This window comes from Podarcis bocagei (genome assembly GCF_964188305.1).
Source record: "Podarcis bocagei genome assembly, chromosome: Z".
Taxonomy (NCBI): Eukaryota; Metazoa; Chordata; class Lepidosauria; order Squamata; family Lacertidae; genus Podarcis; species Podarcis bocagei.
Window position 1 is genome coordinate 33,586,348 of NC_138140.1, and position 18,061 is coordinate 33,604,408.

General features: G+C 40.8%; 1 pseudogene across 1 annotated transcript; it reads left to right on the forward strand.

Moving 5' to 3' along the window:
- Nucleotides 1–15,702: 15,702 nt before the first annotated feature.
- On the forward strand, nucleotides 15,703–16,697 carry LOC308578670 (DNA-binding protein inhibitor ID-3-A pseudogene; annotated as a pseudogene). The gene is made up of 2 exons: nucleotides 15,703–16,261; nucleotides 16,292–16,697. The product of its transcript is annotated as a DNA-binding protein inhibitor ID-3-A pseudogene (transcript).
- The last annotated feature ends 1,364 nt before the right edge of the window (nucleotides 16,698–18,061 follow it).

Here is an 18,061-nt window from a genome sequence, read left to right on the forward strand (position 1 = left end):
GCATCTTCGCTCTGACCCTTCCAGACGCGGCGGCATCAAACCTTTTCTTCTCAGAATTATATAATCAGAAACCTCTTTTAACTTTTTTTATTAAAAAAAAAATTTGAGGGAGGATTAAATTATTATTATTTAATTAATATTGGGGTGTGGGGGGGAATAAACAGCACGGAAAGATTTCTTTTTCTTCTTCGTCTTCTCCAGCATTAAAAATCTCCTGATACACGGCTCAGGAGATCGAGAGGGAGAAGGAAGAGAAGGCAGGAAGGGTAACCATGTCAGTCCACTAACTCCTCGAAATACAAATGTCTTCCGGATAGATTGCCCATAAACTCCACCCTTGGTCCAACACGGTTACCTCTTCCATGCTTAGCTAATCTGTTCCTCCTTCCCTCTCTGAGGAAAAAACCCTATACCTTTTCCCCATACAAATGTTTAACTTTAACATAGAAAATACACACTAATATAAGAAACATCAAAACACCAAAATCCAGTATAATCACAGGGTGCCAAGCCAAATTTAAAATGTTGGTCATGGTAGAGCTCTATCCTGAAAAGATGTCCCACCAATGGTGTGTGGTTCAATCCTGAATATCCTGAGTGACTCTTCTTAGCTTGGCTTGTTTTACTACGGCAATATTAGTACTTTGCAGAATGACACATTCCAAGTTTTTCCGCAATCTTCATGTACTTTCTCATTCCTTTTTTCCAAGCATACTGAATCCCTCGCAATTATTATTATTATTATTAAAGCTCTGAACACTCAGATTCTTCATGCTAATTTACTGGTCAGGAGATTTCTTACTCAAATCGCACACCTCCAACATTGCAACAGCTTGTGACAAATGTGGACTGATCTGTCATTTGCTCAGAAATAAGGGCAACAAAAAACAACAACTTTGCATATATGCAGCTTGTATGTATATTTTGGAATATAGTTTTTTAACAACATTTTTTGGGGTGAAGTAGGGGGTATATGGGAACCAATAATATCTTTTATAATATAATCTGTTGATTGCATTGTATTTACATACAGCAAAGGGAAGCCTAGTTCAATTAGATATATTTTAATTTAGGTAATCTATGTAATAGGCTTGTGTTAGAAAATGAGTATGGATTTTGAATTTGATGTTTGTTTGCAAATGACTGTCACCATCAGTCGCGGGAAGCCCAGGGCCCTGTTAGCAGCAAGGGACATGTGACAAATATGAATGGCCACGCCTGGCAGGAGAGGCGAAGATGGAAGAGACGGGAGGGGAAACATTTGATTTTATCTATTTGCACACTGCAGGGCATCATAACAGTCTTCCAAACAAATGAACAATTTTTAACGAAGAAGACGGAACCAGAATGATTGGCAACTAAAGCAAAATCTTTAGTTTTATCATCACATATTAAGCCAGCCTATGGGACAAAACAATAAATTTAGTGTAGAGCACAGACAGCCGAGTGGAACGTATGACAGATGTGGATGAACACATCTAGGTCACATTGAGGAATTTCACCACAAAGAGCCAAGGAAATGGGACTGGCTAGCAAGGCAAAATGGAGGAGAAATTGGAATGTTAATTAACCCCCCCCCCCCAATTTGGGACAAACTTGGGGAGGCGATAGCGATGGGGCAGCTACAAGAATTCTTGGGGGAAAGGAGTTTGCAAAACAATTAAGGAAATACTTCAAAGTAAAATATTTAGGACCAGCAAAGAACTATCTTGGTCAAGAGATCCAGTGATGGAAGATTTTTGTTAAGTGAAAGAAAGACAATAATTGAAAGCAACAACATGCACAACTGGTTATAAAGTTGGGAATTGTGTTGTATGATGTGTGAATACTTTTGTATATGTTTATAATGCTGTATTGTTTCTGTTCGAATGAGAGGGGGTGTTAGGAAAAATGTTCTTTAAGAAACAGATAAAAACAGCCTAAAGAATATTTTTTCTTTACCTTCTGTTAGGAAACCATTCTAATATTCTGTGAGTAAAAAGTCTCTGTATTATATTGCAGCCAGGTATCCCAAAACCCCTCAAAACAAGTGTCCTTTCTCCTTTTCTGCACCCAGATTCAATCCCTTGCCAACACCTGACCAGAAGATGCAGCCACACAACTCAGACCTTAAATCATGGTTAAAATATAAATATCTCCTGGAACCTACAACCCCTTGGTGCATTTCACTCATCGAAGCCTTTGGCATTAAGATGAAAAACATGAAGGGAAATTGGGCAACATATAAAATGTTATGGGGGGGGGAATTAATAAATTAAGAATTTTAAAACCCATATATATTTGACAGACTGGCTCCAATACTTCCAAATGAATGAAAGACAAGGAAAATAGGGTTTGCTGGAGAAAAATCAAAACTAAAGGGAAATCTAATCCAGCCTAAAGGAAAATATCTATCTAAAATGTATAATCTCCTCCAGTGGCGTAGCGTGGGGGGTGCAGGGGGGGGCCGACCGCACCGGGCGCAACATCTGGGGGTTAGGGTTAGGGGGCACAAATCCACGGGTTAAGGGGCGCAAATTACTTGCCTTGCCCCAGGTGCTGACAACCCACACTACGCCACTGATCTCCTTCACAATTCACACCCTGCCATCAAAGAACTTTTGTGTCACTTAAAGCGGTCAACCTCTTCTGAGGATGCATACCTCAGAACACAGAGACAGGCCACATAAGAAGCCAGTGACTTCTGTCTTACAGGTAAATTTTTTGGATGACCCAGAGCTTTTCTCAAAAGGGGGGGAATGCGAAGAACCCCTGGAATATTGAGATGAAGAGGAGTATGACAAGATTGGTAACCACAGAATGCTTTCCATTATCAAAGTTACAAGAGATGCAGTCTGACAAAATGAAAAGCTTAGTACAAATGAGAAGACATTCCGTTGGCTGCAAAATGAGGACCAAATAGCTGTGGAGAAGTTGTCTGATGGAATCAGAAAGTTTGCTGCTGATGCAGTTAAATTGGAGCTGATGATAAAGGAACGAATGTTCAATGCTGCAAATGGAAAGTAGGCATGCCAAACTTATTGGAAGCTGTATGGCTGTACAAGGTGCATATGAATGGATTTTCTGTATTCCAGGCTTTTTATATGATTTTGCAAACTTAACATATTCTCAGTGTGTTTGGCACTTTTGTATATCAAAATTGATACTCCTGTGGCAGGGGGATTGCAGATGACTAAAGGACCAATTGACTGGAAGGGTTTCCCTTCAAAATGATGGTGGTAGTGGTAATAATAAAAGTATTGTGGTACCAAAAAAAAAAAAATTAAACAAGTAAAAAAAAGTTTTAAAAAAGTTTATACTGTGGGTGTTCACCTATCTTGGTGCCTTGTTCAATGGTCTGACACTGCTGCAACTGGCTCTGATTCTGCTCTTCACTATTCCCCTTCCTAATGAAAAGGACCAGGTGGAAATTGACCATTCTTGTGAACAAGAATCTCAGAAATGCACTGGCAAAAGTCCCAAGTTAAACCCAGGGGTGAAGTGCAAACCTCAACCCCTCAAGTCAAGATCTACAGTCAGTTGGGGGACTTCCGGTCGGTGCCAGCGCTTAATGGCGGTCCTACCTCCGAGCTCCGGAGAAGGACTGCTTCGCAAGTTCGGGTCTTACCCGCTACGGCAAGCGGGGGACCCCTAAAATCCCAGGCGCTGAAGCCTGAGAACAAGGAGACTCGGTGGGCACCTTTGCGCCCCCCGGTACCGTGAAAGAGCCTTTTTAAAGGCTACGGATCGACATCGGGAGTGAGCGTGGTGCTGAGAGTCGCTACCCAGCCTGCGAAGTGAAGCCGCGTCGCCATAAGCGGAGAGCGCCGATTCCTTCCTGAAAAGAAATTCGGACTGATTCCCCGTGAGTAAGAACTGAAAAATAACTGGGACTTTTCTTAATTTTAAAATTGGGCTAAAAACGGGGGAGATTTAAACAAAGGAAGTCTGCCTCCCCCCGACCGCATGAAAGTGAAAGCAACGGAGCTCTAAACCTGCATCCGTTTAAATTCATCCTTTGATCAGCTAAACCGGACATTTAAACCTTTGATCTCCCCTCTAGCAAGCAGGGCAGAGGGGAGGCGAATTTGACCATTAAATGCATGACTTATTTGAAGGAAAAAAACCTCTGCTATCTCATCTACTTGAAAGTCTGAAACGGTCTGCCTTCTTAGTACATTGAGCTGACTTTTCCCTGTGAAGTGACACCTTGATACAAAGTTTCCACAGTGCCTGACTTTTGTACATTTTAAGAAGAAACAGTATAAACAGTATACTGGGCAACTGTGGCAATTGGAAGCTATAAGACTTTAGTAACATTGATTTTGACTGGGTTAATCTCCTTTCTTTCTACATCTTGGATGGTCTCCTTTGTTCATGTATTTTGAAATTTCCTTCTATGGCCATTTTGATTTGCTCCCTCTAGAGGATAAAGTGAAGTCCAGCACGGCCTAAGACAGTGGAATTTTCCAAGGGAGAATAAATCCCGTGGGAATTGACCTTGACATGAGTGGGCCACAAGAAGAGATAACTACAAGAGCCAAGACCAAGCAACAACAACAGCAACAGCTGCAGCTGCAACAAGCAAAGAGAAGAGGTTCGATCTTAGGCGTAACAGCCGGACTAGCTGGAACAACAGGACAGGACAAAGGAGCAGCCGTTTCTATGGAAGCTGTGACAGAAGCTTTGCTTAAGATAAACCAGACTCTGGAGTCTTTGACAAAACAGACTTCAGAGAACACACAAAAATTAACAGAAATATCAACAAGATTAAACCAGAATACAGAATCTATAAATAAATTGGTCGAGGAAAATGCCACCACGCGTCAAATTGCCGAAGAGGCCAAAGCCACAGCTGGAGAGACGCAGGAGAAATTAGAGCCACTTGCCAAGAAGGTCTATGAGCATGATGCAACCTTGGCCTTGTGGGAGTTACAGAGGAAAGAGAGAAATTTAAAATTAAGACTGATTCCGGAGAATGAAAGTGACAACCTTGTGGAATATTTGACACGGGAGTTTGCGGATTGCTGGGACCTGGAGGAAGACGATTTTAAAATCACAACTGCCTTTAGACTCGGCAAAAAGCAAGATAGAAAGACACCAAGAGATTGTTTGATCACACTCAGATCTAAGGAGGAAAGAGATAAAATTTTAGGACTACACTTTGGAAAAGCACTCCAAATTGGAAATTCAGCAGTACAGATCTTTAAAGACATACCAAAATATATCTTGGACTTAAGAAACTTCTACAAGGATTTGGTGCTTTTGTTAAAGAAAAATCAGATCCGCTTCAGGTGGGAATTCCCACAAGGACTGTCATTCGACTACAAGGCAAAGAAAGTGAAAATAAAGACAATTCAAGATAAAGACAAATTTTTGGCAAGATATCAGGAGGACCTACAGAAGGGGACTGTGGACGTACTTGCAGAACAGAGGAGAGCACTGGATATCCTGAATCTCTCGTTTGGACAAAAACCACCACCGTCAGAAGAAGAGCAACAACTTGGAGCTGTTGGAGGAGCCTTAAGAAAATAACAAGATGGCTCTGCAATTCCTTAGTTGGAATTGTAATGGACTGAATGGGCCTTTGAAGAGAAGACAAGTATTTCACATTTTGAACAGAGAACAATTGGATTTGATATGTTTACAAGAAACTCACATAACTAGAGCCCACAGGAGATTACTCACAAATAAAAGGTTAGGACAAGAATTTGTCTCATCAGACAAAGTTAAGAAGAGGGGAGTGGTAATATATGTGAAGGAGAAATGGGCTCCAAAAATGATATTCAAAGATGAACAAGGGAGATATCTGGCTGTGGAGATACAAGTACAAGGAGAAAAACTTTTAGTTGTTGGAATTTATGCACCAAATGAAGGCAAATCTGACTTCTTTAAGGGACTTCATGAAACTTTGACGGACTATCTGGATTATAATATGATAATCATGGGAGACATGAATGGCGTGGTCTCCACTAATATGGACAAGGCACAAAGACTAACAGTCACTAAAGAAGGGAGACTCCCCAAGACTTTTTTCGAAATGACAGAAAACATGGACTTGATAGACATTTGGAGAACAAGGAACCCTCTGGAGAGAGAGGGAACCTTCTTCTCCCAAGCAATGATGACCTGGACCAGAATTGACCAAATCTGGGTTACTAGTGGACTGGCTCCAAAGATTAAGAAAGTGGAAATCTGCCCAAAAACTTGCTCCGACCATAACGCCGTGAAGATGGAGATGAAACTCACAATAACCGGTCAATTTAGATGGAGAATGAATGACACCCTCTTTCGAGATAAGGAGATTCTCACGAAGGCCCAAAAGACCTTAAAAGACTATTTTGAAATAAATTTGAGGACTGACGTGGAGAAAAGAGTGATCTGGGACGCAAGTAAAGCTGTTATGAGAGGATTTTTGATTCAACAAAATTCAATAAAGAGGAAAAAACAAAATGAGAAAAAAGAGAAGATCTTGGAAATGATAAAGGAAGGAGAGAGGAAATTAAGAACAAAACCAAAGTCTCAGGACATTTTAAGAGAGATTAAGTTATATCAAACTCAATATATGGAACTGATGAACCAAGAGATTGAATGGAAGATAAAGCAAATGAAACAAAAGACTTTTGAATCAGCAAATAAATGCGGTAAACTTTTGGCATGGCAATTGAAGAAAAGGCAGAAACTAAATACAGTTACAAGCCTAGAGGTGGATGGAAAGAACATATCTAAACCCAATGAAATTAGAAATTGCTTTTTAAGTTATTTCAAAAAACTCTACACCCAAGGCCCGCAAAATGAAGAAGATATAGACAAATTCCTTGGAAGATATGGATTACAAAATATCTCTCAGCAAAGTAAGATGGACTTGAACCAGAGAATCTCAGAACAAGAGGTAGAGGCTGCCATTCAGAATATGCAATTGGGCAAATCTCCGGGACCAGATGGACTGACTTCTAGATACTACAAATCGTTGAAGGAATGGTTGACTCAACCATTAAGAGAAGTTTGTAATGAGATCCTTGAAGGAAAAAGGGCGCCTGAATCGTGGAAAGAGGCATATATCTCACTCATACCAAAGTCAGAGACTGAAAAGACCCAACTCAAGAACTACCGCCCGATATCACTCCTTAATGTGGATTACAAAATTTTTGCAGACATTTTGGCAAAAAGATTTAAAAGAGTTTTGATGGAGAAGATTCATAAAGACCAAGCAGGCTTTCTCCCTAAAAGACACCTAGCGGACAATGTAAGGAATGTAATAGACATTTTGGAAAAGCTGGAGGTGAATATAAACACTAAAGCAGTATTGATCTTTGTGGACGCGGAGAAAGCCTTTGATAATATCTCTTGGAGTTTTATGAGGAAGAATCTTCATGGGATGGGGGTAGGCCAGGGTTTTGAGAATGGTATGGCTGCAATATATTCCGAACAAAAAGCTAAGCTGATTGTAAATAATGTTGTGACTGAGGAACTTAAGATAGAAAAAGGAACTCGGCAGGGGTGCCCAATTTCCCCATTACTTTTCATTTCGGTTCTGGAGGTGTTGCTGAATATGATAAGAAATGACCAGCAGGTCAAAGGTGTGCAGGTCGGAGCTAAACACTACAAGTTAAGAGCGTATGCAGATGACCTAGTATTGACTTTGCAAGAGCCAAACACTAGTACGAAAAGGGTTTTAGAAATAATTCAACAATTTGGCCAGGTGGCTGGATTTAAGTTGAATAAGCAAAAAACTAAAGTCTTAGGGAAAAACCTAACAGATATGGAAAAGGAGAAGTTTCAGGAGGAAACAGGTTTGACAGTGGTTAAGAAAGTCAAATACCTAGGGGTTTATTTAACACCTAAGAATGTTAATTTGTATAAGGACAATTATGAAAAATGTTGGTCAGAGATTAAAAAAGATCTGGAAATATGGTCAAATTTGAAACTGTCAATGTTAGGCCGAATTGCAGTAATTAAAATGAATGTATTGCCTAGAATGTTATTTTTGTTTCAGACCTTGCAGATTCTTGATAAGATGGAATGTTTTAAGAGGTGGCACAAAGACATTTCGAAATTTGTCTGGCAGGGCAAAAAGCCCCGAATTAAATTCAAAATACTGACTGACGCTAAAGAAAGAGGGGGTTTTGCCCTGCCGGACCTAAAATTGTATTATGAGGCAGCAGCGTTTTGCTGGCTGAAAGAATGGATGCTCCTCGAGAATACAGACATCTTGGATCTGGAAGGCTTCAATAATGCTTTTGGTTGGCATGCATATCTTTGGTATGACAAGGTTAATAGTACCTTTAAAAATCACATTGTTAGAAAAGCATTATTTAATGTCTGGATAAGATATAAAGACTTATTGGAAAATAAAACCCCTAGATGGGTGTCACCAGTGGAGGCTAAAGCAGTGAAGAAACTCAATATGGAGGTCGGATGGCCGAAGTATTGGGAAATTTTAGAACAGGATGGAGACAAGGTTAAACTACAAAGTCAGGAGAAATTGAAGTACAAAGTAGAAAATTGGTTTCAATATCGCCAAATAATGGAAATTTTTAAACAGGATAGGAAAATCGGTTTCCAAGTGGAGAAATCAAAACTAGAGACCGAATTGCTAGAACCCAATACTAAGAATTTATCTAGAATGTATAACTTGCTGTTGAAATGGAACACACAGGATGAAACAGTTAAATCTGCTATGATTAAGTGGGCGCAGGATGTTGGACACAACATTATGTCAGATGACTGGGAATGGTTATGGAACACCGGTATCAAATTTACGGCATGTAATGCCTTAAAGGAAAACATTATGAAAATGGTATACAGGTGGTACATGACCCCAGTCAAGCTGGCAAAAATCTATCATCTGCCCGATAATAAATGTTGGAAATGTAAAGAGACTGAAGGTACTTTTTACCACCTTTGGTGGACATGCCCGAAGATAAAGGCCTTCTGGGAAATGATCTATAATGAAATGAAAAAGGTACTTAAATGTACATTTTCCAAAAAACCAGAGGCCTTTCTCTTGGGCATTGTCGGCCAATTGGTGACAAAGAAAGATAGAAATTTCTTTATGTATGCCACAACAGCAGCAAGAATACTCATCGCAAAGTATTGGAAGACACAAGATTTACCTACTCTGGAAGAATGGCAGATGAAAGTGATGGACTATATGACACTGGCTGAGATGACAGGCAGAATCCGTGACCAACGTAAAGAGATGGTGGAAGAAGAATGGAAAAAATTTAAGAGCTATCTTAAGGACTACTACAAACTCAACGAATGTTAAAATGTTGTGGTTGCTAGAAGTAACAGGGTACAGGGATACAAGGTTAGATAATAAAGGAGGACTAAGATGACAGAGATTAGAAAGTAACAACTGGGAGTTGCTAGTTCAAATATGGACACTGGGATGCAGAGAGGGGGGGTATGGGGAAGTCCAAGAAAAGAGGTTTATGAAAATATCTTTGAAAGTATTTTGTATGTTTGTTTTGTTTTGTGTTTGTTTGTTCTTTTTAAAAAATGCTGTAAAACCAATAAAAATTTATTAAAAAAAAAAAAAGATCTACAGTCAGTTGGTACTGCAATTGTACTATTGTTCTTTTTAAAATATAATTTGCAGGTTTTCCCACAGTTTCTGTACGTACATCAGCTATATGTACACTTCTCCCTCTTTCTATACCAGGATTGTCTTACAAACACGCCATCAGGTGGTACAGCCACGCAACTCAAACCCTGCAATAAAAGAACTCCTGTCAAGACGCTTTTGAAGTGTCCTGCAAGTATTTCACTGAACTGCCAGTGCCCACTTTTGGAACACTGGACACCTCCGGGAAGTGTGCAATTCCAGAAAGGCCATCAACCCAGTGTGATCCAGCAGCAGCTCCTATGCAGCCATCTGCTGTCACTTGGATCAGAGACAAGACAACATATAAGAAAAAAGTGTTTGCAACTGAGCACTTTGGCTGGAACATGCCGGGTGTGCGTGGCTGTCTGTCTTCCCAGGCTCCTTATGCTCCCCATTTACTCCTCCTTGCCCTACAACTCTCATTATAACAGGTTTCCAAACAAATAAACAACTTTTAACCAAGAGGAAGGAGCCAGAATGATTGGCAACTTAAACTAGAGCAAACTAGAGCAAAATCCTCAGTTTTTTTAAACCACATCTTAAGCCAGCCTATGGGACCAGACAATTAATTTGGCTCAGGGTGCAGGTAGCCAAGTGGGACATACGACAGACGTAGATGAACACATCTAGGTCACATTGAGAAACTTGACCACACAGTGCCAAGGAAATGGGACTGGCTAGCAAGGCAAAATGGAGGAGAAATTGGAATGTTAATACCCTCCCCTCCCCCCATTTGGGACAAACTGGTAGAGGTGATAGCGATGGGGCAGCTACAAGAATTCTTGGGGGAAAGGATTTTGCAAAACAACTAAGGAAACAGTTCAAAGTAAAATATTTAGGACCAGCAAAGAACTATCTTGGTCTAGAGAACCAGTAAAGGAAGTTTTTGGTTAAGTGAAAGAAAGACAGTAATTGAAAGCAACAACATGCACAACTGGTTATAAAGTTGGGAATTGTGTTGCGTCATGTGTGAATACTTTTGTATATGTTTACAATATTGTATTGGTTCTGTTCGAATGAGAGGGGGTGTTTGGAAAAGGTTCTTTAAGAAAAAGATAAAAGTTCCTGGAAGCTTTAAAAAGTGTTCCAGAATTCTCTTTAGTGCCTAGGAGTGGCACTCTAGGATTGATTGGTGTCCCCTGGAGGTGCAAATAAAGAGAGGAAGTTGCAGGCTACAATGTCCATACAAGGAAAGCACACTCACTCCAAACACACACACACAAAAACTCTCAGCACACACACTGACAACAACGTTGGAAGTAAGACAATGTGTGCTGCTGATACTGTGAGTTTTGCTGGTCAGGATTGTTAAGTACTGGACTGAGATTGTACTGTGCTGGAGATATAAAGAAGGACTTTCAATTTGCAGTGTCGCATTTAACTTGCCTTAAAAGGTGGAGAGAGAAATCTAGTATTTGCACTTAGCAAAAAATGAAAAGATAAGAAATGGGGGGCGGTGAAAAGAGGAAACCCTATCGAGGGAAAATTGTGCATGCCCTGCAACTTTGTATAACAATAGCTTAAAAACTTGTAAGTGGCTTATCAATAAAGAAAGGAAAAAAGAATATCTTTTCTTTACCTTCTGGTAAGAAACCATTCTAATATTCTGTGTGTAAAAAGTCTCTGTATGATATTGTAATTTGATATATTTTTTTTGTAATTAAGACAACAACCTCATGCACTCTCCCAAAAAGGAACAAGAAAGAATTTAAACAGCTTTTTCCTGCCGCTCTCATTCACCGTGTTGAGTGTTGTGAGTGTGGTGGCTTGCATTGCCTTGGTCCGCCTCTCAGGGACCATCCAGTAGAGGGTGGGACAAGCCATTCCGTGGACCTCAGCCAGGATCCAGGAGGAGTCACCCCACCACCAGTGCTCTTCCAGTAGGGGAGAGTAGTGGATCCTGGTGCACGTGAGTGGCAGGGGCTCCTGAGACCTCTAGTCATCTTTCAAATGGACAACGTTGAAACAGAGCTTTATCAAATATGGATGCTGGTCTCTATGGTCCCTATCGATAGTTCTCATTATTTCTTCATTCAGTGTGGATTGAAAGAAAAGTCATTTTTCACATCCAAAAAAACCAAGAAAAAGAAAAACATTTATTTGGATTTTCATTCGGTCTGCAAAAGAAGAGAAGAAAGACACAGTGCTTCATCAGGCACAATCATTAGAGAGGTTCATTCAGGGATAAATTCACAAAAAAGAAGAGGGGATCCTAACAGCCAAAAAGGCTGCATCATATTCGTGTTTCACAACCCTTTCACGTGCCTTTCCCTCTCTGAAAAGCTTAGTACAAAAAATTGAAAAGTTTAGTACAAAAAAAAAGTTTATAGTGTGGGTGTTCACCTATGTTGTTGCCTTGTTCAATGGCGTGACACTGCTGCAACTGGCTCTGGTTTCGCTCTTCACTATTCCCTTCTTAATGAAAAGCACCAGGTTGAAATTGACCATTCTTGTGAACCAGAATCTCAGAAATGCACTGGCAAAAGTCCCAAGTTAAACCCAGGGGTGAAGCGCAAACTTCAACCCCTCGAGTCAAGTTCAGAGCCAATGGCCCAGCCGAGGGGAATGGAGCTTTTGCCTGGCCAAGCAGTCGAGTGGGTGCAGGGTCGCACCCAGGGAGGATTCCTATGTCGGGAAAAGTATCCCCGAGTGGGTCACTCCATTGTTGCAGCCCCACAGACTAGATGGCAGGAGTATGGGCTTCCGGAGGCGGCGCGAAACGGCAATGGCGGTCCTCTTCAGCTGCTGAAGAGGGGCTCCGCGGAAAAGGGTCGTGCGCTGCGGCACAGCGACGACCCATCCAGAAAAACCACGGGTAGAGTGAGCCCGTGGCCGTGGGGTTCGGCGGGCACCAGGAGCAACCTCGGAAACGCAGAAGGGACCCCGTAAGGGGCTCCGGAACGTGGAGGGGGTAGCGGTGCTGTGAATCCATCGCTCTTTCCGCGGAAGTGAAGCCGCGCGGCTGCTGCTGATGAGCGCTGACCTTTCTTCTTTGAAACATCTGATTTCAAACAACATACTCGTGAGTAAGAAACCTGAGACCTTATTGGAACTTAAATTTGTGAATTCGGCTGAAAGCGGGAGACGCTAAAAAGGAAGTCAGTCTTCCGGCTCTGTTTAAAGTACTGAGCAAAGACCTATTAAAGCGGAAGCGTTGAAAGGAGTTTAAAAGAAGTTGGAATTTACCCTGCAAATTCGGATATAATTGTTTAAAGGTGAAAGAAAAGCTAAATCTGTATTATAAGTGGTTAGAGACTGCGATTTCTCTTCCTATTTTTTGTGGATTACAAAGCTACGAAACCCAGCTCTCGGGCTGTCTGGATATAAAGTAACATCAGATTGCAGAAACTGTATATAAAATGTAAAGTTACATTGGGCTATTTTATAACTTACAAAAAAGGAACTGTTGCATGCACCTCTGGAAAGAACTTTTATTCTCTGCAGTTAAAAAGTGAATTCAGAGGGTTCCCCCCCCCCCTGTTTTGGATTTTAATTAACATTTTTTTTCTGGGAACTTAATGGTGGAAATTCTTTATCCTTCCCCTTAATTTCTGGGGAGCTCCCCCTGCTGGATTGTGGAATTATTAGTCTCTGGGAACTGCTGATTGTTTTGGAACTTTTACGTCTGGATGTTTACATTTTGAATTGCTTTTCCCATGGGATTTACAATTTAACCTTGACACTTGGACAGCTGTGGAATGAGTGGTACAGCAAAAACAAGGGCTGCCAAGAAAGCAAAACAAACCGAACTGTTGCAATCAACGCTGCCTGTGCAGCCACGTAGATCATCTGTTCCAATTGTGACAGGTCTGCAAGAAGGACAATCCAAACAGCCAGCTTTTGGTGATATGGCTGCAGGAGGGCTAGACCCTGTCTCTAAAGAAATATTGGATCAGCTGGCTGCATTAAATAAGAAAGCGGATGAACAAGCGGCAAAATTTGAGGAACAAGCGGCTAAATTTGATCAGGTGACAGCTACAATTAATAGACTGACAGACCAAGTAGCCTTAAATACACAGGCAATAGGCAACACTGAGAAGACAATAACAGAAAATCGAAAATTAGCCGAGGAAGCAAATACAAAAGCAGACCAAAATAAAAAGAGGATAGAGGAATTAAGAGGAGAAGTAAGACCACTGAGCAGACAGGTTACTGAACAGCAAGCGTACCTGTCCATGGCGGAACTGAAAAACAGGGAAAGCAATCTCAGGATTAGAAATATCCCAGAATCAGAAAAAGAAGATTTGATTGGTTTCTTGACAGCAGAAATATCCAAGTTCTGGGGGCTGGCAGAAGAGAAGGACTTCAAAATCGTCACCGCCTTCAGATTGGGAAGAGTGGCCAAGAAGGACAAACCAAGAGATTACTTGATCATTTTGAGATCTAAGCAAGAAAAAGATAATATACTCGGCCTGCATTTTAAAAATACATTGGTGATACAGGGAAAGACAGCAGAAATCTTCAGAGACATACCAAAACAGCTATTGGATTTAAGAGCTACATATAAGGACCTGGCAAGCTTATTGAGAAACAACACAATACCCTACAGGTGGGAATTTCCTCAAGGACTATCTTTTACTTGGAAAGGGAAGAAGGTAAGAATCAGAACAGCAGAGGAGCTGGAGGAACTGGAGCTCCCTTCAAGACTGTATATGTCTATTCTGAAGACATTGATTAGTGGGGAGTTGGCGGATCTCGTGGGGCATCTTCCTTTGTCCCACGCGCTAGACTATGAACGGTATAAATGCCTTGTTTTGGAAGCTGTATGGCTGTACAAGCTGCATATGAATGGATCTTCTGTATTCCAGGCTTTTTATATGAATTTGCAAACTTAACATATTCTGTTTGGCACTTTTGTATATCAAAATTGATACTGCTGTGGGGGGGGGGATTGCAGATGACTAAAGGACCAATTGACTGGAAGGCTCCTGAGACCTCTAGTCATCTTTCGAATGGACAATGTTGAAACAGAGCTTTATCAAATATGAATGCTGGTCTGTATGATCCCTATTGATAGTTCTTCTTATTTCTTCACTCAGAGGGGCTTGAAAATTATTTTTCACATCCAAAAACACAAAGAAAAAGAAAAACATTTATTTGTTTTTTCATTCTGTCTGCAAAAGAAGAGAAGAAAGATGCAGTGCTTTATCAGGCACAACAATCATTAGAGAGGTTCATTCAGGGATTAATTAACCAAAAAAAAAGAGGGGATCCTAACAGCAAAAAAGGCTGCATCATACTACTGTTTGACTCATGTTTTGCAACCCTTTCGCGCACCTGTCCCTCTCTGAAAAGCTTAGTATAAAAAAAGAAAAGGGATGGATTTGGTGGGTCCCTTGCAGAAAACCAGTACTGGGAAGCAATATGTTTCTGTTATAATTGATTATGTTTCTAGGTATGTTTGGGCTACTGTCCTGCCCAACAATGCTGTATATCACCTAATGAAAGCTTTCGGCCTAATATCTAATGACATCCCCAAAGACAAGAAAAATCTATTCCTTTACACAACAGCAGCTGCCAGAATATCCCATCACTATTAAAATGGCAAGACAAACTCGGCAAGGTTGTAGAAACGGCAAAATTGACGGCAATAATTAGAGGCCACTCAAATCAGAGAATAATTAGAGAGTGGGATGGAGTGAAGGAATACATGAAAAAATATGGTTCCGGAATTGAAATATTAATAGAGAATGTGTAAAACATGCAGAGGTAAGCAAGAAAATAATAATAAAATCAATTGAATAATTATTAAATTATTAACAACACAACAAGATGGAAGAAGTAAAATACTGAGATCACACATGGGTGAAGGGGAGTCGGGGTATTTGGGAACCAATAATATCATTTATAATATAATTTGTTAATTGTGTTGTATTTACATACAACAAATGGAAGCCTAGAGTATTTAGATATATTTTAATTTCGGTAATCTATATAATAGGCTTAAATTATAAAATGAATATGGATTTTGAATTTGATGTTTGGTTTTGAAATAAAAAGAAAAAGAAAAGAAAAAGAAACCATTTGAATCCACTGGAATCAGCCAGCAAGTGATCCACAAGAGCCAGATTCTGGACCTGAAGAATTCCAAGCACATTTATCTTCATTTTTCATTCTGGCCAAAATTATGCCAATAACCTTAAACTAAATTTGGCATCAATTGTGTCTTTATTTGGGGAGGTCTTGGGGGTCTTAACATGCAAAACACCAAAGTCAGCCGTGGAAATCTTGTAACACGTCATAGATTCCGTAGGTCCTCTCCAGTTGTACAGAAGATAGAAGAAGAGAGAGAAAAAAGACCTTGACTGGGGAAAGGATCAGAAAGTATTTGCTGCTGCAAAGGTAGCATTTCTGTTTTTAAAATATATACATGGGGCTTTTTTGCAAAGAGAAGCATTTTCTGTGTGCACACAATAGAGAATCAACCAGGATGCCAAGCAAGGGGCAGTATCGATCTCTCTCTTTCTCGAGGTTGCTTGCTTGCTTCTCCTGCCTTAAGGAAGGAAATCTTGCCCTTCTGCAAATCCCTGCTGGTTTCTCCTCCTTCATGGCCATGAAAGGAATCAGCCCCGTCAGATCAGTCAGGATCTGCTAGGAAGCAAGCTGCATGCTGCCTCTCTGATCAGAGCCTCACCATCACCCAGGGAACGAACAACAGAACGAAGCCCCTCGGCCCATGACTTCTGCTGCAAAGGCCTTCAGAAAAAGGCAACAAGTCTTGCCAAAACAAAAAAAACAAAAAAAACAAAAAAAACAAGAGCCCGGCTCAGGAGGGGCCCAAGAACCTCCTTTACAACATGAATGACTGCTACTCCAAGCTGCGCGAGCTGGTGCCGAGGATCCCGCAAGGCACGAAAGTCAGCCAAGTGGAAATCTTGCAGCACGTTATCGACTATATCTTTGACCTGCAGATTATGCTAGAGGAACAGGTGAAGAAGGGGAAAGATCCGCCCTCAGCCGAGACTTCCTTACTCTCTTTAAAAGCTGCAGAGCGGGCATCCAAACTTTGCTCAAAAGAGGAGAGGAATCTCTGCCACTAACCTCTTAAAACAGACTGCAAGTGTGGGATCCTGGCACTTGGTTCTCTCCAGTGAGACAGGTGATAGAAGAAGAGAGAAAATAAAGACCTGAACAGGGGAAAGGGGAAAGGATCAGATGTTTAACCCTGTGCACCCAGTAATGAAGAGACCACCATCTTTCTCTTCCAGATAAACTGTTGAACATGGGTCTGGCCAGCCAGTTTCAGATGCCTTGACTGGTCTTCCAGAAACAACTTTCTGCCCTCAATCTGTTATTCTCTTCCAACGGCCTGAAAACAGAATTTGCAGGCCGGGGAGGGGGGCATTGAAAGCAAGCCCACTTTTCAATAACTATCGTGTGGCTGTATTAAACAAGAAGAAACTTTGCAGAAGAAGAAATTTTGTGGCGTTTGTGTGTCAGACTGGGCAGATTATTATTAATAAAGCTCTGAACACACAGATTCTTCATGCTAGTTTACTGGTCAGGAGATTTCTTACTGAAATCACACACTTTCAACAATGCAGCAACTTGTGACAAATGTGGACTGATCTGTCATTTGCTCAGAAAAAAGGGCAACAACAACAACAAAAACCCCAATTTACATATATGCAGCTTGTATGTATATTTTAGATTATAGTTTTTTAACATCATTTTTTGGGGGTGAAGGGGACTTTCAAGAACATGAAAACTGAGGTGTCTTGGGGCTGTTTTGCCTCATGGTTTTTGTTGCTGAACCCTAATAGAGAGAACACATGTATCTTTTTTGGCAGGAAGGTTGAATTCTTCATCCATAAATTGTACTTCCTTTGGTGTGTGGTTTTTTTAAAAAAACTTTTCATAAAAGCTTTTTGCATAATAAATCTTAAGCTGGTGTTTCTTTAAGAAAACCATATATATATATATACACAAACACACACATATATATCTACATATATATATATATATATATATATATATGCTTTCGTAGATTTTCACGGGTACAGGAATGCAGGTTTTGGTGTCTTCGGGTGTCTTCCCGTGTAAGAGTTGGGGTGTCTAGGCGACGTTTCGACGAGGTCTCACTCGTCATCTTCAGGCTGGTGCTTTCGGCTTCTTGTTACTAGAACAGAGCAGGATCTCAGTGTTTGAGTTCCTATAAATACTGTTGAGGGGGTGTGGTGTATAGCCTCCGTTGGAGGCTATACACCACACCCCCTCAACAGTATTTATAGGAACTCAAACACTGAGATCCTGCTCTGTTCTAGTAACAAGAAGCCGAAAGCACCAGCCTGAAGATGACGAGTGAGACCTCGTCGAAACGTCGCCTAGACACCCCAACTCTTACACGGGAAGACACCCGAAGACACCAAAACCTGCATATATATATATATATATATATACACACACACACACACACACACACACACACACACACACACACAGTGCTTCATCAGGCACAGTCATTAGGAAGGT